Here is a 22449-nt window from a genome sequence, read left to right as displayed (position 1 = left end):
CCTTACAGCCATTCTTCAATGGAAATGCCTAAAAAGACTTCACAATGCTGTGGACACCTTGGGGAATGCGTGGAAAATGTAAGCTCATTCGTAGCTCATTCACAGCCATATAAGGAGTCATTGGCATGAGGCGGTTTCAAAAAATGCGGCACTTCCTGATTGGATTTTTATCTGGGTTTCGCCTGTAACATCAGTTCTGTTGCACTCACAGACAATATCTTTGCGTTTTCTTTCCAACGCTGTCAATTATATGCATAGTCGAGCATCTTTTCGTGACAAAATAACTTTCATCCAAAATGTTTAATAGCGCGACCTATTAGCAAGAAGTTAAGTGGAAACGTTATTTTCGTTTGAGTTGGTTGATCAAGGACGCAAGACGATGTAGAGAAGCTTCTGCAATGAGTCATCTGTGTCAACAATAGTTTGAGGGACGAAGCAATGGCCATGCACGTATGGGTGCTTCCGGGAATCAAACCCATAATTCTTTGGTTGCAAGCGCCATGCTGTACCAACTGAGCTACAGGACCACAGACAACAATAGCCAACGTTACGTTTCTCTCAAGATTAGAATACTTGTGCTGTAGCTATACAGTAACACGTTAGCTAACGTGCTAGCCACAGTAGCTAGCCAGGGCTACAGTTTGCATCCATGCAATACTTGTGACATACATTTAAATCAGGTTTAGCTCATGTCAGCTACAATGTAGCTGGAATCATTTGTAATAACTGTTTATTGCCAAGAGTGTGCAATGCTGCCATCAAGGCAAAGGATGGCTACTCTGAAGAATCCCAAATATAAAATATATTTTGATATGTTTAACACTTTTTGATACCTACATGATTTCATATGTGTTATTTCATAGTTTTGATGTCTTCACTACTATTCTACAATGTAGAAAATAGTACAAATAAAGGCCTTGAATGAGTAGGTGTGTCCAAACTTTTGACTGGTACTGTATACATATTGGGGCGGCAGGGTAGCCTAGTGGTTAGAGCGTTGGACTAGTAACCGGAAGGTTGCAAGTTCAAACCCCCGAGCTGACAAGGTACAAATCTGTTGTTCTGCCCCTGAACAGGCAGTTAACCCACTGTTCCTAGGCCGTCATTGTAAATATGAATTTGTTCTTAACTGACTTGCCTAGTTAAATAAAGGTAAAAATATATATACAGGAGTAAGCCTGTTTTGAGTATTTGTTTAATGGCCTACTGATTCTGTGAGCACCAAGCCTCATGCACCAGCAAAATGTTGAATTAAGCAATTTCACAGATTCTGCTGTTTTTCATCTTTGCTATGCTGTAATAATGGCTTTATAATTTTTAGTCGTTAGATCAGACTTGTATTGCTTAACATTTGCTTAATTAACACTGTTCCAAATGGTCAGAAAAAAACATTATTGTAATCTAACAGCAACTGTTTGGCACACATACTCACGCAATGTTTACCTTCCTTTTTCTTGATCTCCAGTAGTTTCCACAACTAAGTCAAATGTCTTCCGTACCTTACATTTTGACATTTCGTGTATAGTTAGTGAGAAAGTCCATATTGCAAATGTACGGTCCCTTACTAGACGTCCGAAAACGTTTGTAAAATTCGCGGTCGGCGTCGGGCCGTGCGGTAGGGCCGGACCTACCGGGAAGTCATCAAATGAACTTTGTTAATTTTTCCGCTGTCCCGGAAATTCCCACAAGAGGGCATAAGGAATCATATTGCAATTGTACAAAACATCACGAATCACGACGGGGCCTTATCTCGAAAACTGAAAATATTTTGAAGCTGAAACTTGGTGAGCGTAGGTTTGGCATAATGGGCAGTTGGCCCTGAACAAGATGGCGTCTAGGCCTCAACAGTTTTTGAGTTATGGCCATTTCTCTGGGATTAAAGGTCCAAAATGAAAATAGAGAAATTATTTTTCCACTTCAGGTCAAAGTCAAGGAGCCTCCAGTGTCAATAAAAAAAGAACCAGCCATTTATGTATCGTCATTTAAGAGAAATCGTACAATGACAAATTGGTGATGTTCACAAATAGGCATTTTTTTTCAACAGTTACAGATCCAGTTGCAGGGTGTTCATACGAATCTTTTTAAAGTGTGCTGCGGAGCTCTGCGAGATTTCTGTGATTTTCTATGATTTTCTGAAATAACACACACTCACTAAACCCTCCGTAAATAACTAAGTTCTTAACATAAAGACTTATAACTCAGGATTCTGTAAAGGCATACCCCAATCAGGATATGAGTTTATTTATAGGTTCCTGTGCCAACCGGAAGTGCCTTAAATGGTGTCATAGTGACAGTTCCCAAGGGTTAAAAAGGTCAGATCTTTTCAAAACTTCATATGTGTGATTAGGCAACCCCCATAAACTGTAAGTCAGTCATTTCTCCCAACAGATCTCAAAGAAAAGCTCCCTCACACACACACAGGATGGATGGAGTGACAAAGTGCGGTGCTTAAAGACACAGAGAGCAGGCAATGGCATTACCATAATCCCTAGGCCGTGCCGAGTTCAACGAGATATCCCGCTTGACCATAGCTCGCTCGGTCTAAGCGCAGCGACCATTAGAATAGTAGGCCCAAAATGAAGCCTGCCCCACAACGTCATTTGATTTTGGGTGACAGTGAGAGAACCGTTAGGGTGAGAAGCACAATTCAAACACAGGAATGTTCCCAAAGTCCTCCCGATCCGTGCAAACCTTGACCGTGTGGCATTAACCCTTAATAGTTAAAAGAAGGTGTTTACATCAAACAGTTTGCATTGACTTCTCTCCCCATAGGAATACATTGCCTGCACCCCTAAATTCAACCTGAAGCCTATATGGGTTATGAATGCCGTATGAACCTGTCTTCGGTAACAGTCCATCAGGCCACTATGAGGTCTACCTGTGTTAATTCTAAGCTTCCTGTGCCAACCGGAAGTGCCATAATTGGTGTCTCGGGCTGTTTCGAAGGGTTAAAAAAGTCAGATCTGTCCAAAACTTCATATATGTGATTAGGCAACCCCCATGAACTGTAAATCAGTCATTTTTCCCATAAAATTTCAAAGGAAAACTAAATCACACTAACACACAACTTGGAAGAAGGGACGTATTGGTGTGCGTAGAGACAGACAGTGGCTGCAATAGTTAGCTTTGTTCGAGCTAAAAAAGAACCGTCAGACCTAGAGTTCTAGACCTCCGGTTACGTGGCTCTAGAAGGTTCTCGGACCGAGGAACAGCCTCGTACATTTGCAATGACTTCAATTCATTTTGACCATTACGAAAATGACGTCATTTAGAAAAGTCTCAGAGACGCAAGGCTAGGTGCATTGAAACCGGCTCGGCCCATAGAGACGGACCCCAACGTTTCTGTCCGATAGCTCATTCAAGGACCCCGTAGCAAGGCATGTAAAAAAGTGAATTTTCAGCACCAATTAGGGTTTTGCTCGGGCACCGAAGGACCTATCGAGCCGAAACTCGGGATTCGGGGTCGCCTCACATAGGCCTACACATAATGTCCGAACTGGACCCGCAGCTAGAACGTAACTATGTGTTTTACGTTTTTATTATGTTTTAAACTGAAGGCGCTGTGAATTATGGGCCTGCTCTGACATATGTGATAGTTGGCTTCTAAATGAGTTGGAAAAGGTGGGTTTGGTGTCAATTGATATCAGTTTGGTGTCAGAATGACATCTAATTGACTGATGGACACTGACTTGCTAGTTGACTTTTGTACATTTGCAATGTGTTTAAACGGAGAGGGACCATCACCAAAATGGCATTCTGAAATCAACACAAAAAATGGCATCACCATAGTCTCCAGACTGTGCCGAGTTCAACGAAATATCCCGCTTGACCGTAGCTCGCCACCTGTTGGATTTTTGAAGTGTAACAACTGGCACTTGCCATATGGCATTTGCAATCAACTTTGCACGAATCAACGCCACATTGGGTGGTATTGGACATCGTGTATATGGTTTGTCCAATGCCAATGTTTTGCCATTCATTTTTGTCCATTTCAGGCGGGTATTCCCTTCCACCGATCTGACTTCCCCTTTCCCTCCTAAGCAACTAGTAAACATTCACCCGTTTGGTGTTTATTTTTCACATCCTCCGCATCCATTTAGCTGTCGATATTACTGTGTTCAGAGTTTGTTATAACCAATTTATTGATTTGATTATGATAGGCTATAGGTCAGTCCCTATTTGTCACATGCATGTGATGCTTACATGTTTCACAATAAGAGAGCAAGGCTGAGGAAATAGGTCCTGCTTTTTGTAAACAAGTTAGGGATTTCGCTAACAGAACTTTTCAGTCAGAAACGAGGAAGAAACTAAATGGCTGAAATTATGTTGCGTCTTCAGCATGGACAGCACAATAAACACTTGCTTGTGGTGCCTTTTCGCTGCAGTCGGGAGGAGAGCGAGACAACGTGCGCCTGTCACACAGGCACTCGCTGTCATTTCTTTTAATACAGTGTCACCATCGGGCTCTTTCTTGAGTCGTTTGTGTGTCTTAATTATTTAATCAAACAGTGTGCTTAAAGCATCAGACAAGCTCAGTGCCTATGTAGGTGATTGTATTCAAACACATAGGGTGTGTCTGATATGGAAAAATATATTTTAACATTACAACAGGATGACTCTCGGTCGACAAAGATTGTTTGTTGTCGGGGACAGCCCTACAACCAGTCTTACCCTTGCTCTACTCAAAGGGCTGTATTGGAATGGCTTCATACAGTATCTACGTGTTAATCATTGACTATATTGTCTTTTTAGACCAAGAGAAACAAAGTGGAGCAAATCACTGATACAGATGCAGGTCATAAATGAAACTCTAATTTCACTGAATGTAATCCTTTTGCATGTAAAATGTAATTTAGTATGGACATATATTGAGCAGAGGACTAATAGCAGAGTGCACATGTTATCCTTTCTTTGGGTACTTAACTTCACAAAGTACACAAAATTGGCTAATACATACTTGCCTCAGAAGGTTACATGTTTTCTGACTTCTTTACCTTGGTGAATGCTGCTTTGCACACAGGTCCCTCTACATCTGTGGAATTCTCTGAGATGGCAGTTCAGGGGACATCTCACCAGGGACAATCTAATGAAAAGATCCTAAGTGAGTGTGTCTCCGGGGCCTGTCAGACCAGGGCTCTTGACCTCCCGCCAATCAATCTGGATGCTTTCAACCCGATTATCATCCGGTTTCTGGAAAAACTTACTGAGGAGTATGTCCAAACTTCTATTGTAGTATTTGAATGCAATGTCACCTGGAGGATTTTATAAATTGTATGTGTGTTGGTGTGCTTTTTGGTGCTAAAAACATCTAATTATCTCCTATAGGCAATGGATGCAGTAAAGCATTGTCAGGATGGACCCTGTAAGTCCCTTAACCTTGAAAATGATTCATAAATATATTAATAGATGTTTCAAGAATATTAGATACAAGCCTTTTATCTATCTACAGTATCATCCACACTATCACAAACAGTTACATTCAAATAGCTTTTTAGTAGCCTACTGCTTTTCATGATTTCCAATGTATGCCACTTTCATGATTCTCATGAACATATGTAAGATGGTTGGTATCTCTTCGAGGAGCTTGGTTTCAGAGCCCGGCTATGAGTAATCTACCTACACTGTTTCGGTCCTACATGTGATGAGGGCACTGCTTGCAGAGATGTGCCTGGAGATTGTGCGGTTTGTATCTGAGGCCATCCTGAAGGTCATCATCCCTGCAATTTTCCGTTTTGTACGGACATACAGCCATGTGTCTCCAGTATCCGGCAAGTCTCTGACAGAATCAGAGAGATCCTCTAGCACAAACCTGAAGGTTCGCAAGAGAGGCAGCAGCAAATCCTCAAGGTCTGCACGGCAAAATCAAGCTCTTCTCGTAACGGGTATCTTCAGTCATTCCTAAAGAAACCGGTTTCACCTAACTATTCATAACCCATTTTGTGAAGATATGTTTTGTTATCTGTGTAAGAGTTTACCCTTAATGACCAATTTAATTGATTACTGAATTATGTATTAATGTCACTACCGTGTCTACTATTGAATATGGAATGCTGTAATGTTTGCTTTGTATTCTCAAAGGTCTCAGACAGTGTTGCCAAATACTCAGGGAGATGGTGAGTCTATATCATCTGAGCCACTCAGGGACTTTTTGGGGATTACTGAGGACAGTCTCCTCACTGGTGTCCAGGATTCCTTCAAAGAGTCGCTGAACAATGTCCTCTGTATCCAAAGAGAGGACCAGGTAGACACTCAAAGTCTATCCCGGGTTATTGTTGGAGAAGTGTCAAAGAAGGTCAATTCCATAATCTCTGTGGCCATCCAAACTCCCATCTCTGGCCGAATGTCCCCTGTTATTTTTGCCAGTGGTGGTGTCTCCAGAACCAAGGTTGTTGAGGAGATGGTGTCTGGCGTTTCCAACATACTTCAGATGTATATTAATGGGAAGAGTGTTGAGCAGATTGTTGTTCTCAGAGAGGATGGTGTTGATGTGGATATGACACATTTAACAGGACAGGTGATGACAGCCCTCAGTGGCACTGTTTTGAACTTCAGCAATAAGGAGGAAAACGATCCCGACAAGAGGGAACTGCTTTGTGTTGTTGCTGACCATATGAAGATGCTTGAAGCTTGTAAAAGTCCTGAGGAGATGCTAAAACAAGGAGAGAGCAACCTCAATATCAAAGGTGCCAAATCTAGTCTTCGTCTGTCAACACAAAGTATGGACAGACTACTCACTGGGGAGTTTCAGACCAAGGCCACTGAATCGATCCGGGAGATTGTTAAAAGATTCAGGGGTTGTACATCATGTTGTTCTGGCACTACATCATCTAGTCCAACTCCTCGGATAGGTGAGATCAGAGACCTTATGATTGACCCTGAGGCCTCTGAGTTGGTAAGTACCTTTTGTTCTTCAGATTACAAGACCAAATGATTTAGCACATCTCTGTTTCCTGCTTAGAATTTCAACATTCTGGAAAGTAGAAGTTGGGTCTTTGCAAAAAAAACATGGAGAAGCTGAGGATTGAACCCAGGACCTCATACATGCAAAGCATGCGCTCTACCACTGAGCTACAACCCCTTTCTTAGGAAAAAAAAAATTCTCCTTTATTATACCAGGTAAGCCAGTTAAGAACAAGTTCTCATATACAACTGCGAGCTGGCCAAGATAAAGCAAAGCAGTGCAACACAAACAACAACACAGAGTTACACAAGGAACAAACAAGCGCACAGTCAATAACAAAATAGAAGGGGAACATTTTTAAAAAGGCAATAAATAGGCCATAGTAGCGAAGTAATCACAATTTAGCAAATTAACACTGGAGTGATAGATGAGCAGATGATGATGTGCAAGTAGAAATACTGGTGTGCAAAAGTGCAGAAAGTAAATAAAAACAATATGGCGATGAGGTAGGTAGATTGGGTGGGCTATTTACAGATGGGCAATGTACAGCTGCAGCGATCGGTTAGCTGCTCAGATAGCTGATGTTTAAAGTTAGCAGTGTTGCCAACTCCTCAGTAAGGAAAGTAGCTATTGGCTGTCCTAAAAGACGCTAGAAGTCGCTACATGACGTCATCGCCTAATTTGCATAATTGGCCATGATCATGTAATTGTGATAGGACGCTGTTGGAGAGAGGAATAACTCCGTGGGAGAGACAATAAGTGAGTAAAAAACACCCTAAATATGTTTAGAACTACAAATTAACTTTCTTCGGTCGATTCTTCTTTTTTTTAATGTCACAATTCCAACCCTCCTCCTTTATCCAGGCTTGGGGCCCACAAAAGTGACCCAAAAGAGACACTCTGGCGGAGCAACTTAGTTTTTAATTGTATTTTTAATTGTATTTTTTTGTTTTTCAGTTTAGTTTTCTTAATTTGGTTTGGTTTTTAACATAATGGTCCACTTAGGAGCCTACAACAAGTCACAGTAAAACATTAACATTTTAACCATAACATTTAAAATTTTAAAAAATCTATACAAGTCTACATTAACATACCTTAAGGGAACATTTTGACATTTCGTGTACCCTAAGCACTTATGGCCTTTAATCTAAGCACTTATGTCCTTTACCCTCTCTATCTATTCTGTATAATGATGTCCTGCTCCTTCCATAATAGATAATGCATTTAAGGGTCACCTCCTCCTCTTTGCCCTAAGCCCTTATGCACAGTAAAGCATGTATGGCTTCGATGAAATTGCATATACTGTAGCCATAATTTGTAGCACAGACTGTTGGATGAAATACAAACTAACCTTGCTTACTTATTTCAAAGCGAGGGCACATATTTCAGCCTTGTGGGAAAAAACGGACAAAGAGTTGAAATTCCACAAGGCAGTGACAAAAAGCTTACAGCACCTGGTATTCCCAGGCGGTCTCCCATCCAAGTACTAACCAGGCCCGACCCTGCTTAGCTTCCGAGATCGGACGAGATCAGGCGCACTCAGGCCGGTGTGGCCGTAAGCGAAAGGCAATCTCAAAAAGTGGATGAAATTGCATATACTGTAGCCATAATTTGTAGCACAGATTGTTGGATGAAATACAAACTAACCTTGCTTACTTATTTCAAAGCGAGGGCACATATTTCAGCCTTGTGGGAAAAAACGGACAAAGAGTTGAAATTCCACAAGGCAGTGACAAAAAGCTTACAGCACCTGGTATTCCCAGGCGGTCTCCCATCCAAGTACTAACCAGGCCCGACCCTGCTTAGCTTCCGAGATCGGACGAGATCAGGCGTACTCAGGCCGGTGTGGCCGTAAGCGAAAGGCAATCTCAAAAAGTGGATGAAATTGCATATACTGTAGCCATAATTTGTAGCACAGATTGTTGGATGAAATACAAACTAACCTTGCTTACTTATTTCAAAGCGAGGGCACATATTTCAGCCTTGTGGGAAAAAACGGACAAAGAGTTGAAATTCCACAAGGCAGTGACAAAAAGCTTACAGCACCTGGTATTCCCAGGCGGTCTCCCATCCAAGTACTAACCAGGCCCGACCCTGCTTAGCTTCCGAGATCGGACGAGATCAGGCGTACTCAGGCCGGTGTGGCCGTAAGCGAAAGGCAATCTCAAAAAGTGGATGAAATTGCATATACTGTAGCCATAATTTGTAGCACAGATTGTTGGATGAAATACAAACTAACCTTGCTTACTTATGTCAAAGCGAGGGCACATATTTCAGCCTTGTGGGAAAAAACGGACAAAGAGTTGAAATTCCACAAGGCAGTGACAAAAAGCTTACAGCACCTGGTATTCCCAGGCGGTCTCCCATCCAAGTACTAACCAAGCCCGACCCTGCTTAGCTTCCGAGATCGGACGAGATCAGGCGTACTCAGGCCGGTGTGGCCGTAAGCGAAAGCTAATCTCAAAAAGTGGATGAAATTGCATATACTGTAGCCATAATTTGTAGCACAGATTGTTGGATGAAATACAAACTAACCTTGCTTACTTATGTCAAAGCGAGGGCACATATTTCAGCCTTGTGGGAAAAAACGGACAAAGAGTTGAAATTCCACAAGGCAGTGACAAAAAGCTTACAGCACCTGGTATTCCCAGGCGGTCTCCCATCCAAGTACTAACCAAGCCCGACCCTGCTTAGCTTCCGAGATCGGACGAGATCAGGCGTACTCAGGCCGGTGTGGCCGTAAGCGAAAGGCAATCTCAAAAAGTGGATGAAATTGCATATACTGTAGCCATAATTTGTAGCACAGATTGTTGGATGAAATACAAACTAACCTTGCTTACTTATTTCAAAGCGAGGGCACATATTTCAGCCTTGTGGGAAAAAACGGACAAAGAGTTGAAATTCCACAAGGCAGTGACAAAAAGCTTACAGCACCTGGTATTCCCAGGCGGTCTCCCATCCAAGTACTAACCAGGCCCGACCCTGCTTAGCTTCCGAGATCGGACGAGATCAGGCATACTCAGGCCGGTGTGGCCGTAAGCGAAAGGCAATCTCAAAAAGTGGATGAAATTGCATATACTGTAGCCATAATTTGTAGCACAGATTGTTGGATGAAATACAAACTAACCTTGCTTACTTATTTCAAAGCGAGGGCACATATTTCAGCCTTGTGGGAAAAAACGGACAAAGAGTTGAAATTCCACAAGGCAGTGACAAAAAGCTTACAGCACCTGGTATTCCCAGGCGGTCTCCCATCCAAGTACTAACCAGGCCCGACCCTGCTTAGCTTCCGAGATCGGACGAGATCAGGCGTACTCAGGCCGGTGTGGCCGTAAGCGAAAGGCAATCTCAAAAAGTGGATGAAATTGCATATACTGTAGCCATAATTTGTAGCACAGATTGTTGGATGAAATACAAACTAACCTTGCTTACTTATTTCAAAGCGAGGGCACATATTTCAGCCTTGTGGGAAAAAACGGACAAAGAGTTGAAATTCCACAAGGCAGTGACAAAAAGCTTACAGCACCTGGTATTCCCAGGCGGTCTCCCATCCAAGTACTAACCAGGCCCGACCCTGCTTAGCTTCCGAGATCGGACGAGATCAGGCATACTCAGGCCGGTGTGGCCGTAAGCGAAAGGCAATCTCAAAAAGTGGATGAAATTGCATATACTGTAGCCATAATTTGTAGCACAAATTGTTGGATGAAATACAAACTAAGCTTGCTTACTTATTTCAAAGCGAGGACACATATTTCAGCCTTGTGGGAAAAAACGGACAAAGAGTTGAAATTCCACAAGGCAGTGACAAAAAGCTTACAGCACCTGGTATTCCCAGGCGGTCTCCCATCCAAGTACTAACCAGGCCCGACCCTGCTTAGCTTCCGAGATCGGACGAGATCAGGCGTACTCAGGCCGGTGTGGCCGTAAGCGAAAGGCAATCTCAAAAAGTGGATGAAATTGCATATACTGTAGCCATAATTTGTAGCACAGATTGTTGGATGAAATACAAACTAACCTTGCTTACTTATTTCAAAGCGAGGGCACATATTTCAGCCTTGTGGGAAAAAACGGACAAAGAGTTGAAATTCCACAAGGCAGTGACAAAAAGCTTACAGCACCTGGTATTCCCAGGCGGTCTCCCATCCAAGTACTAACCAGGCCCGACCCTGCTTAGCTTCCGAGATCGGACGAGATCAGGCATACTCAGGCCGGTGTGGCCGTAAGCGAAAGGCAATCTCAAAAAGTGGATGAAATTGCATATACTGTAGCCATAATTTGTAGCACAGATTGTTGGATGAAATACAAACTAACCTTGCTTACTTATTTCAAAGCGAGGGCACATATTTCAGCCTTGTGGGAAAAAACGGACAAAGAGTTGAAATTCCACAAGGCAGTGACAAAAAGCTTACAGCACCTGGTATTCCCAGGCGGTCTCCCATCCAAGTACTAACCAGGTCCGACCCTGCTTAGCTTCCGAGATCGGACGAGATCAGGCGTACTCAGGTCGGTGTGGCCGTAAGCGAAAGGCAATCTCAAAAAGTGGATGAAATTGCATATACTGTAGCCATAATTTGTAGCACAGATTGTTGGATGAAATACAAACTAACCTTGCTTACTTATTTCAAAGCGAGGGCACATATTTCAGCCTTGTGGGAAAAAACGGACAAAGAGTTGAAATTCCACAAGGCAGTGACAAAAAGCTTACAGCACCTGGTATTCCCAGGCGGTCTCCCATCCAAGTACTAACCAGGCCCGACCCTGCTTAGCTTCCGAGATCGGACGAGATCAGGCGTACTCAGGCCGGTGTGGCCGTAAGCGAAAGGCAATCTCAAAAAGTGGATGAAATTGCATATACTGTAGCCATAATTTGTAGCACAGATTGTTGGATGAAATACAAACTAAGCTTGCTTACTTATTTCAAAGCGAGGGCACATATTTCAGCCTTGTGGGAAAAAACGGACAAAGAGTTGAAATTCCACAAGGCAGTGACAAAAAGCTTACAGCACCTGGTATTCCCAGGCGGTCTCCCATCCAAGTACTAACCAGGCCCGACCCTGCTTAGCTTCCGAGATCGGACGAGAACAGGCGTACTCAGGCCGGTGTGGCCGTAAGCGAAAGCTAATCTCAAAAAGTGGATGAAATTGCATATACTGTAGCCATAATTTGTAGCACAGATTGTTGGATGAAATACAAACTAACCTTGCTTACTTATGTCAAAGCGAGGGCACATATTGTATCCAGACACCAATTCCCAGGAACCTGTCCCACATTAGTACCGCCTCCCGTCATTTTGACACAGGTGAAATGTGCCCTGGCAACCTTGTTGGAAAACAATGGTTTCCTAGCAGTAGATTTAGTCATGGGATAGACAGCATCCCAGGCAGAGCAATTACAACTGGGGTTATCCGTAGTCATTAATGGGATTAAACATGTTAGAGTCACATCTGTAACAGACTTCTTAAAACACGTTATGATGCAAGCAGCACAACACATCAATAATAAAAATACAAGAATTAGGGTCAGAAATCCAGTAACCACCATACCAGTGTACTTACCAAACCAGGCTCCCAACCAAAAGAACAGTCCAGACTCCTCCACCCCCGCCATGGTCCTCATCTCAGCAGATAGTGCACCAAGCCCATTAAAGGCCTTAGCTATACCACCATCTGGAGTGGTGTTATTAGGAATATACGTGCAACATTGTTCACCGAACATCTTGCAGACTGTCTGGCAACCCTAGATGTGGCCTCGAGCTGTTCAGACAGACCAGTGAGTGCATCACGGGGGTAATTCACAAAACGCTGTTGATTATAGTAGATATAACTGATCCATGCAGTCTGGCTAGCATCCACTATGGCTGGACCTATAATAGGTAGTAAGTGCCAGAGTCCATCATTCCTACCCAAGGCCTGAAACTCATGAGGAACCCCCACTGGCACTCCCAACAGGTTAGTGTGTATGTCAACTACATCCTCTGTCCATGGAGCACTACATCTATGTCTCCCATGGGATGGAATGTTTTCAGGTCCCCTGGATACAGAACCCAACAGCTGTTCAGAAGTAACATCAACAATGGTCAGTGGAATTATCAAACTGGTCAGAGCACACGTACCTTGCCAGTCTCCTCTAAGAATGGGTCTCAGTACTCTTTTGGGTCCACATATCCACTACACATCAGCCAGACCACTAGTTTGGTTTAGGCCTGTAACTGGCCAAGTGGCATAAATGGTTATGTTACTGCTGCAATCAGCTTCAGGCAATCTCCCATAGTCCATGCCACTACCTGTACCCGTGATGCAACTGTAATTGCCCCCATATGCCTTAACACCCCAAGGGGCCCGATGAGGAGGTACTGTAGGAAACACAAGGCTCAAAGAGGAACAGAGGGTTGAATTGGGCTGAACCTGGTAAAAACCTCTCAGAATACACAACCACCCCTCTCCTTCTCCTATAGCAAATGGGTGTGTAGCCAGAACAAGTCTAGCATGACTACAAATAGTGCAGTCCTTTCTTCTCAGGGTTTTAGCTGTGTACCTCATATAAGACAGCCACAAATTGTCCCTACCATCAAAACCAGTCTCAGTGCCTAATTGATCAATAGCTGTGTAGTCTCTAACATTAATTACCTGAATGGGATTTTTTAACACAGTGGTGGTAGGTGGCAGGTTCGGTCCAGGGGTGGTAGAGGAGTGTGTCTGGCCCTGGTTCGTCTGGGACCTCTGGTTTTGGCAGCTCCCTAATAGAAAACACACCCATCGTGTCTGTCCCGGTCCTTTGTAGTCCGAGGGTGTAAGTGCCTGCATCAGAGAGCTTAATAGTTTTGATGGTTAGTAGGATTTCATCACCTTTACAAAGTTCAACAGTGCTCCCAGGTTTTCCCCATATGATGGAAAACCTATCCACCTTTGTGGGATCCCCTATGCTATAAGAATACCCTCTTCTCCAATCCTAGAATTGTCCCAAGTTGGTTATCATGTAATCCCCATATGGACACCCTCCCCCATTACACAGGTACACTGACACTCCTGTAAAGCCCCACCCTCTCCCAGAGAACACATCACTAGCAAGAGCCAGACACATCTTCACTTCTATGAACAAAAACAGGGGTGACAGGACAGGGAGGGTTACTTCATTCGAGAGATGGCCCCCGGAATTCTGTTAATTCCAGTTCTCCTCTCGAACACTGTTTATTGTTCGACAGTGTCAGTGTCCTACCCTCCCCCGATATGAATCCGGGTAGCTCTTTCAGCTAGCTGTCACCAGGAGTCCTTGTATGGTCCCCCCAACAAGCCTCTGGGACTGGATTGAGTGACTTCACCTGTAGTTCACCTGTAATGCATAAAATCCTGGACATACAGGCTTGGTTAACAAACAGTTTCTCATATGTTTTATCTGATTATATCTTTAGTTTCTTATCCAATAGGCCCCATCCTATCCTAGACCACAATTTACCCATCCCCCTTTTGATACCTGGCTCTGCCCAGGTAACAACCTTACCTACTCTAAATAATGACTTAGGTAAGATTAGTATATTATCCTTCTGTTCTGACATTATCATGTAGGAGCGCCCCTTTCATTTTCCACATGTCCAATTCTCCCTTTTGTCTCCACTCAGTAACTGTTATCTACACATTCTGTTATCTTTGCTCATCCTGGCTCCCTTTTAAAACTTCTCCTCTCTGCTCTCCAACCTTCAAGGTCTCTGCAGTGCAGGGGAGGGCTCTTCTGTCTGCCTTTTCCCCTTATCTGTCTGTAGCTCGTTTTCTCATGTTTCCAAATTTGAACTAAATGTCTCACTGTTTGGCTTTATCTAAACTCATGGATTTTTTTTTAGAAAAACATGTCTATGGTGGCACTTTCTAAAGTCCTTATATAGGTTAATTAAACCCCACTATAATTAATTTACCTTAAAAATAAAAAATAAAAACAAACCGTATTACCCATGACCACAAATTAAATATTCAAAAAATGGCACCCCCTATACACAGGTGTTAAAACCAAACACAAATATCTAAATTTCTTCCCTGCCCTGTTGGCTCAAAATATGTCCCAAATACTTAACATGAGTCTACCATAAATAAAACTTATCCTAGCTAAATTTTCACACCACGTTCATCAGAGAAAATATATTGACACTATAATGTAAATTTCACTGCCTTTTTGTATTAAATTACCTTAATATCAGTATTACAAATTACCCTAGATTCTCCATCCAAATGGCTTTCCAATGAGGCTGATCAGACCACAAAGGAAAGTTACAATGGAGGTCATAAGTCATACCACCCCTTCAAAGAAGTGTTTCTTACTATATTAAACAACATTCCTCTATCAAAAGATTTCACCTATTTAATTAAGACTCAGAAAATAAAAAACGTATAATATTTCATATGTGAGTGTACCCCTTTAAGATATCTTGTCTCTGGGAACATGGAAATCCCCTTAAACCCAAAACGTTAGCTACAAACAAAACCTAATAATTATAATAATACCTTCAAATAATTTGTTTTAAATTTCCTCAATGTTTCATGTAACTCATTCAGTCTTTAAAGGATTGTCTCCCCAAAATGCTTTATACCCTGCCAATAAACTCACACAATTGTGATAAACGTGCACTGTCCCTTTAACGTAAAATAATATCAGCCTGCAATCCACTCTGCGGGCCTTTCATTGTTCCCCATAATAACCGGGAAGTACTTGTGTAAATTAATTAAGAACAAAATAAATCTACCTTATTTCTCAGCACTTGGTTAGAGCATCACTCCCGTTTTACATCGAACACACCCTTCGCCCGGTCCCTAGTGTATATCTTATCTATTATTCAGTGGCTCAATTAATGTTTAACGTAAGTATGTTCAGATGTTGATTATGTAATTCTACAATATTAGTATAGTTCAAAACCTCATAATATAAATCTACACACAGAATTTTACGTTAATAGAGTTTAACACTTTTTCCAACAGTCATGCACACCCCCTCAATATTCTATGATATAACTCCCATCAGCAAGCCAACGACTTTTTCAACATTCTCACCGGTACCACCTCATTCATACCAATATTAGTTCCCGACTGAATATCAAGCGTATTTCATGCACCCCAGCAAGCAGACCAGTGGGAGACACAATGGCCCCGCCTTCTGTCCATTCTCCGTACAGCTTCTCACCCCGTCTCTTCCACTCCTTACCCTCTCTGCCTTCATTCAATTCTAGAGTGGACTTCAGCGTTTTCAACACCTTTTCTATATTCAACGATATTTTATGTACATTACAATACTGTCAACAACCTATGCCTTTACTAAAACTGCCTCACTCAAACTTGGTAGTCAGTGCGCCGACTTCACTACCCGATGTACTTCACACACACACCTATGCTTTGTTAGGACCTTAGAGAGACCCTTTCCCAAAGGCTAAATCGGTCTCAAGTCCGAGTAATCAATTCAAATATCTGTCATTCACACTTGGCCCTGCCTAGTACATCACATTCGCATCATATGGCTTTCCATTCGCACTTTGGTGGTCACTCGTTACCCACCATTCATACATGTAGTAAGTGTTCTCTGTTACCACCTACCAGCCAGGCATACTAGTACATCCCATACACAATGCACCATTAAGTATTGTCGATCAATAATAAAATTGCAGTTGCCAATAGAGATATTACTTTCTCAACTATTTTCCAATCTCACACATCATAATAGTTTAAATTTAGTAATTTACATCAAACAGCAGAGAGGGATTTGGCGACATCTCCTTAGGGAGGTCCGTCAGCTCATCTTCCCCCTCTGTGGGAGTAACCACCCCCATCATTTCTGGTTTCTTATTCAGTTGTGCTCTACGGGTCTCCTCGATAGCCCAAGTGCCTATCTTCAATTCAGCTTCTGCTTTCTCTCTCTGTTTAGTCCCTTCCTTCTTGAATACATGCAACTTGTTCTGTTCTATCTCCCTGTCTTTAGCTTCCTGTAATGCTTCACGCAACTCACCTTCCATTGTGCTAAGCTGGACCCTATTTGGCGTTCCCCCTATTAAATAACCTGCCTGTGTCCACTTCAACTTCAATTCTTCCCAAACCTTCTTTATTGACTTCCACTGTTCCTTTCCTCCTGACCTATCTTGCATACGTTGATCTAGAAAATCTTTGAATTTTAATTTTGGAGGTTGCGGAGTCGCCATTTTAGTTTAATAATATTTACGTGTTTTTTGGAAATATTTTGTACACTCTCTGGATATACTTAGCCCGTCACTGGCTCGTGCCAGTGATGTATTCTTAGGAGACACTATTACTCGTACTCTGTCTTAACTCAGAGCCTCTCCGTCATATATCCAGAATTTTCGGCAATAATGTTTTAATGATTAAACACGAGCCCCCAATTAAGGAAATGATCTTCAACATTAATGTTTTAACAATTTGGATAATATATATATCTATTTTTTTTTTTAGAATTTAGGAAATACTTTTTCCACAATAATTTTAAATATTGGTAATGATATCAGGGACTTGTGAAACGCCGTTTACATTTAGTCTATAGTCAACACACAAATATTCTTACATGGACATAGTCTTAAACAAAATTGATCAATTAGAACATCTTATTCTATGACATCACACATTAGTACATTTATCACATTAATTCTGGCCACAACACAAAGCAGACTTTTCAATCCAACATACATTAATCTATTGTAGACACCTCACCGGACACAGCCGGCTATTGGATTTTAACCTCACCGGACACAGCCTGGCTATTGGTTATCACTACGCCTAATTGGAGTTTCTATATACTACTTTTGCAGACGCCCGACCGGTCACTAACCGGACTATCGGTAGCAACTCTGGTCACGTCCTTTTTCAGACGCCCGACCGGTCACCAGCCGGACAATCGGTAGCAACTCTGGTCACGTCTATGTTCAATTATAGATCACCTTACCGGACTCAAGCCGGACCGGTCACTAGCCGGACTATCAGTAGCACTCTATATTGACTATTTTATCCCTTACCGGTGTCTGCCACCGGACCGTTCGCAAGCCGGACTATCAGAATATTCTACGTTGTAAGTTAATTTAGGTCTACTTCTACTTATCCCTTACCGGTGTCTGCCACCGGACCGTTCTCAAGCCGGACTATCGGAATATTCTAATTACTACTTATCCCTTACCGGTGTCTGCCACCGGACCGTTCTCAAGCCGGACTATCGGGATATTCTAATTACCACATATGTTTACTTCACTGTCAATTTCAAGTCCATTATTTATGTAAAATTTACACAAAAATTCTTACCCACACTCGGTACTACTGATCGTAATTTGGTATGACTATTCGACAATATGCAAAGTTTGATAAAACAGGTTTTGCTTACCTTATTTTGTGGTCGACCAGAGATCAGTTTCCCGAGTTGAGCAGAATTGTGCAAAAGCTAATTTCACAACTAAATATACTCATCAGAGAATTTGGGGATTAACTTCAGAGCGCATGCATTTCAAGTATTAGCTCTACCGTAGAGGCACATCCCCTTACTATATAATAGCGGGGTTGCCATTTTGAGAAAACTTTATTTTCTTCAAAGTCCTCCAGTGAAAGAACCTTCCCATGGTCCCAGCTATCTTTCAGTAAGGCACAGATGGGATTTGAACCCATGATCTTCTGTTTACAAGACCGACACCTTACCACTTGGCCACCATGCCACTCTATGCTGCAAGATATTTATCAACATTCTGGAAAGTAGTAGTTGTGTAATGTGAATTTGGCACACAAATAACATCTCTGTTTCCTGTGAGAATTTTAACATTCTGGAAAGTAGGAGATGGGCCATTGCAAAAATTTTAATGGAGAAGCTGGGGATTGAACCCAGGACCTCATACATGCAAAGCATGCGCTCTACCACTGAGCTACATCCCCTTTCTGGGAAAGAAAAAATGTTTTTTTTTTATTTTTTAATTTCACCTATAATTAACCAGGTAAGCTAGTTGAGAACAAGTTTTCATATTCAACTGCGACCTGGCCAAGATAAAGCAAAGCAGCGCAACACAAACAACAACACAGAGTTACAGATGGAATAAACAAGCGTACAGTCAATAACACAATAGAAGAAAGTCTATATACAGTGCGTGCAAATGGAGGTAAGGCAATAAATAGGCCATAGTAGCGAAGTATTTACAATTTAGCAAATTAACACGGGAGTGATAGATGAGCAGATGATGATGTGCAAGTAGAAATACTGGTGTGCAAAGAGCAGAAAGTATATTAAAACAATATGGGGATGAGGTAGGTAGATTGGGTGGGCTATTTACAGATGGGCTTTGTACAGCTGCAGCGATCAGTTAGCTGCTCAGATTGCCGATGTTTAAAGTTAGCAGTGTTGCCAACACCTCAGTAAGGAAAGTAGCTATTGGCTGTCCTAAAAGTTGCTAAATGATGTCATCACCTAATTTGCATAATTGTCAATGTGCATGTAATTGTGATGGACACTGTAGGAGTGAGGAATAACATTGTGGAAGAGACAAAAGGTGAGTGTTAATGAATTAATTATAGGAGAAACAAGACCAAGATGAGACTCTGGACAAGGCGGATACGGTATATTTGAGGCACTTTAATCTAGCATAGTAATATTTGGCAAACGTGCAGCACGGCTCTTATCGTCCACTCTTAGGGAGGTTTCGGAAAAAGAGGGCGTAACACATATTTGGGCAGTACATTTATACATTGAAATGACGTAGGTAGATTCTAGTAGTCCTGGCTCCTGGTTGGTTGTTCGTAGGTGATAGACAGTCCTCTCCAGCCTGTTGTCAGTATCCCATTGGTTCTTGACAGAGTTCTTTGTCTTTGTAGCCCATCCCAAAGGGTTTGGAGCAGTGTATATTCATGGGTTATCAGTGTGTTTAACAACAGTCCGTGAATGCGTCATTACATGTTTTAATATGTTATTACAACACCCCCTCTTCACGTCTACTAGACGTGACAAAAACTAAATGTAAGAAAAATAGAATAGGACATTTTAGGAAATTTGTAGTCCCCCTCTTCACGTCTCCAAAGAGACGTGAAAATTACTCATATGTGCATGTTTCAAACTCCACCAGAGGATCCTCCTGTTGTATGAGGGGGAACATCAGTGCAGGGTCATTATTTGGTGCAATAGCAGAAGTAATGACTCGAGAAAGCAGGGAGCGGGCACATGGGATGCAACAACAGCCACAGAGGGTTAGTATTGCAACAAACACAGAGATAGAGACCAGAATAGAAGAGACCAGGACCTTATATTTACCAAATGCATCCATCCAGGAGTCCCACGTGCTGGTATCAACCCCAGAGTGGGATTTCATTTTACCATTCAGGGTACGTAGTCCTTCTAACGCAACAGTGAGACTGCCATCAGAGGCTGTATTATTGGGGATAAATGTGCAACATTGCTCCCCAAACATAAAACATATACCACCCTTCTCAGCCAGCAACATGTCAACGGCAATGCGATTTTGAAAAGCCATAAGGGAGGTAGCCGCCAGTTGACCATGTACGGCCTCAAAACCTTGTTGAGTCCAGTTCCCTAATTTTTGGACATTGAAATGTATATAGTTAATGCGGTCAACATTTTTATTCACAGTGCACCACCAGCAGAGAGATGATTCAAAACCTGCGGCGACCTGGTCCACCAGCTTGTAATCATCAGGGACCCCCCTAGGAACACCTATAGCATCAATATATGTGGGATCCCCAACAGTCAGGGCTGCTTCCCGCTTGGTTCTGGTAGGCAGAAACTGTGGGTCCACAGCCTGTATCCGGGTCACCAAATCACCCACACCTATAGGGTAAACAGAGATAGGCAGTAGAAGTGTTACAAGCGCACAAGTACCCGTAGCCTTATTGGGAGGTCTGTCAAAAAGCCGAGGTCCCCCACACCACCACCAGATGTCAGCCCTGATCACTGGCTTAAAAACTCCAACTACTACGATAGTATTTGTACACCAACCAACAGGGAGCAAACCTAACTGTAGTATACCCCCTGTCATGTTAATACAGGAGAATTCGGCCCTGGCAACATCAGAGGAAAATACTGGTGCCCTGTCCGTAGCGGAGACAACAGGGTAAACTGCATCCCACAAGAAACAATTACCAGTCGGATTGTCTTGGTCCATAAGGGGCATTAAACATCCGATCTCGACAGTAGCCGGGACAATGCGGAGCAATGGTCGGGCACCCATGCAAACTACACAACTAGTGGGGGTTGTATTGGCTGCTTGTTCGGTCAATAATAGCCAATTGTTAGACAAACCTGAGATACCTGTAGCAACCCGAATGTTCTCATCCGGGGTAGGGGTGGTGACCACTAAAACAGCAGAACCCCACCCATCCCTGTGCTGGGGCAGGGTATGTGGCTTTGCCATATCGTCACGCACCGTCACAGAAGTAGGCTGTGGTTCTGGCGTAACACAGATATATAGTGTGAAATGGACTTCAGCCCTGTCGGTATCTACATATGGGGCCAACGTAAAAACCTGACACCCCATAGTGGTTCCAGGTCGTACAATCAGCTTTAGTTGAAAACCAGTGCGTGAAAATGTAAGCCGTTTGCGCCAGGCAAGAACAACCCGTCCCTTGGAATAGCTGGACCAGTCATGCCCCGTTTCTGCCACCAAGTTTTTCCAAGACCACTCACCATATCCCCCTTTGGTTATATACCAGTTAAAACTGGAATAGGTCCAGGCAGGTAGCCCCAAACAATTTTTCGCATGACCCAAAAGGCCCCAAGGCAGGTAAACAGTGGTGGTGGCATTGAAAGGCAAACACAGGGTGGTGCTCTTCAACTCCTGGGGGGTGCACTTAGTGACCCCCACCTCACGCCTAGAAACGGTATGGTCTTGTGGTAGATAAGAGGGAAAAGAGAGAGAGTTAGTTTCATCTGGCAGAGTAGAATTCAGTGTGTGAGTCTGTAGTGGGTGCATCTGTTGGTTTATAAGCCATGTGAGTGTACATACAGTGACTCCTCCCATGAGAAGAAAAATAACAAACAGGGGTCCGGAGATCCCCAACCGCTCCCAAGGAGTACGGTGTGACTTAGTCAGTGAATATGGGGCTGAACCTCCCATTTTCCCTGACTAAGGAGGTGCAAGATTTGGGGCCGAATGTAGACCACTTAGGTCGGTTCTGACTTCCGTCAGTGTGCGGGAAGGGGTTGGAGCTGGTGTACAATGTGTGAGGTGGTGCCAAGGTGCGCCCAATTTACCTTTGACCTGGACTGAGTGTGAAGTAACCTCCTTCACTTCGTACGGACCAGTCCACCTGGGTTCCAGCCACTTTCTCTTGTGGACCTTCACCCTTACCCAGTCTCCAACCTTTACCTTCAGTGGCACTGGTTCCTCCGGCAGTTCTCCCTCCTGGACCTTTCGAACCTGGGCAGAGAGAGCTGCAGAAAGTTTCGTCAGTTCTCTTACATAGTTAGACATAGAAATTTGTTGCACATCAAGAGCGGGCATATGACCTCCCTCCCTTGGTGGGCCAGGCATGACTCTACCAGTCATTATCTCATGAGGAGAGAGATGGGTGCCTGACCCTGGTGAGGCT

At 43.0% G+C, this 22449-nt stretch overlaps 16 non-coding genes across 16 annotated transcripts; all 16 read right to left on the bottom strand.

Moving 5' to 3' along the window:
* Positions 1–7006: 7006 nt before the first annotated feature.
* trnaa-ugc (transfer RNA alanine (anticodon UGC)) lies at positions 7007–7078 on the bottom strand. Its single transcript has one exon. It is a non-coding gene; the product is annotated as a tRNA-Ala (tRNA).
* A 1265-nt stretch (positions 7079–8343) lies between these two features.
* LOC139388807 (5S ribosomal RNA) lies at positions 8344–8462 on the bottom strand. Its single transcript, XR_011629335.1, has one exon. It is a non-coding gene; the product is annotated as a 5S ribosomal RNA (ribosomal RNA).
* Positions 8463–8639: 177 nt separating this feature from the next.
* LOC139388814 (5S ribosomal RNA) lies at positions 8640–8758 on the bottom strand. The gene has a single exon (XR_011629341.1). It is a non-coding gene; the product is annotated as a 5S ribosomal RNA (ribosomal RNA).
* A 177-nt stretch (positions 8759–8935) lies between these two features.
* Positions 8936–9054, bottom strand: LOC139388860 (5S ribosomal RNA). Its single transcript, XR_011629383.1, has one exon. It is a non-coding gene; the product is annotated as a 5S ribosomal RNA (ribosomal RNA).
* A 177-nt stretch (positions 9055–9231) lies between these two features.
* On the bottom strand, positions 9232–9350 carry LOC139388831 (5S ribosomal RNA). The gene has a single exon (XR_011629356.1). It is a non-coding gene; the product is annotated as a 5S ribosomal RNA (ribosomal RNA).
* Positions 9351–9527: 177 nt separating this feature from the next.
* Positions 9528–9646, bottom strand: LOC139388830 (5S ribosomal RNA). The gene has a single exon (XR_011629355.1). It is a non-coding gene; the product is annotated as a 5S ribosomal RNA (ribosomal RNA).
* Positions 9647–9823: 177 nt separating this feature from the next.
* LOC139388829 (5S ribosomal RNA) lies at positions 9824–9942 on the bottom strand. The gene has a single exon (XR_011629354.1). It is a non-coding gene; the product is annotated as a 5S ribosomal RNA (ribosomal RNA).
* A 177-nt stretch (positions 9943–10119) lies between these two features.
* Positions 10120–10238, bottom strand: LOC139388849 (5S ribosomal RNA). Its single transcript, XR_011629372.1, has one exon. It is a non-coding gene; the product is annotated as a 5S ribosomal RNA (ribosomal RNA).
* Positions 10239–10415: 177 nt separating this feature from the next.
* LOC139388828 (5S ribosomal RNA) lies at positions 10416–10534 on the bottom strand. Its single transcript, XR_011629353.1, has one exon. It is a non-coding gene; the product is annotated as a 5S ribosomal RNA (ribosomal RNA).
* Positions 10535–10711: 177 nt separating this feature from the next.
* Positions 10712–10830, bottom strand: LOC139388838 (5S ribosomal RNA). Its single transcript, XR_011629361.1, has one exon. It is a non-coding gene; the product is annotated as a 5S ribosomal RNA (ribosomal RNA).
* Positions 10831–11007: 177 nt separating this feature from the next.
* LOC139388827 (5S ribosomal RNA) lies at positions 11008–11126 on the bottom strand. Its single transcript, XR_011629352.1, has one exon. It is a non-coding gene; the product is annotated as a 5S ribosomal RNA (ribosomal RNA).
* Positions 11127–11303: 177 nt separating this feature from the next.
* LOC139388826 (5S ribosomal RNA) lies at positions 11304–11422 on the bottom strand. Its single transcript, XR_011629351.1, has one exon. It is a non-coding gene; the product is annotated as a 5S ribosomal RNA (ribosomal RNA).
* A 177-nt stretch (positions 11423–11599) lies between these two features.
* LOC139388833 (5S ribosomal RNA) lies at positions 11600–11718 on the bottom strand. Its single transcript, XR_011629358.1, has one exon. It is a non-coding gene; the product is annotated as a 5S ribosomal RNA (ribosomal RNA).
* A 177-nt stretch (positions 11719–11895) lies between these two features.
* Positions 11896–12014, bottom strand: LOC139388832 (5S ribosomal RNA). Its single transcript, XR_011629357.1, has one exon. It is a non-coding gene; the product is annotated as a 5S ribosomal RNA (ribosomal RNA).
* Positions 12015–18506: 6492 nt separating this feature from the next.
* On the bottom strand, positions 18507–18578 carry trnat-ugu (transfer RNA threonine (anticodon UGU)). Its single transcript has one exon. It is a non-coding gene; the product is annotated as a tRNA-Thr (tRNA).
* A 142-nt stretch (positions 18579–18720) lies between these two features.
* On the bottom strand, positions 18721–18792 carry trnaa-ugc (transfer RNA alanine (anticodon UGC)). The gene has a single exon. It is a non-coding gene; the product is annotated as a tRNA-Ala (tRNA).
* Positions 18793–22449: the final 3657 nt, after the last annotated feature.

Source organism: Oncorhynchus clarkii, chromosome 29, assembly GCF_045791955.1.
Source record: "Oncorhynchus clarkii lewisi isolate Uvic-CL-2024 chromosome 29, UVic_Ocla_1.0, whole genome shotgun sequence".
In the NCBI taxonomy this organism is placed as follows: domain Eukaryota; kingdom Metazoa; phylum Chordata; class Actinopteri; order Salmoniformes; family Salmonidae; genus Oncorhynchus; species Oncorhynchus clarkii.
This window is presented reverse-complemented; position numbering and strand designations above follow the sequence as displayed.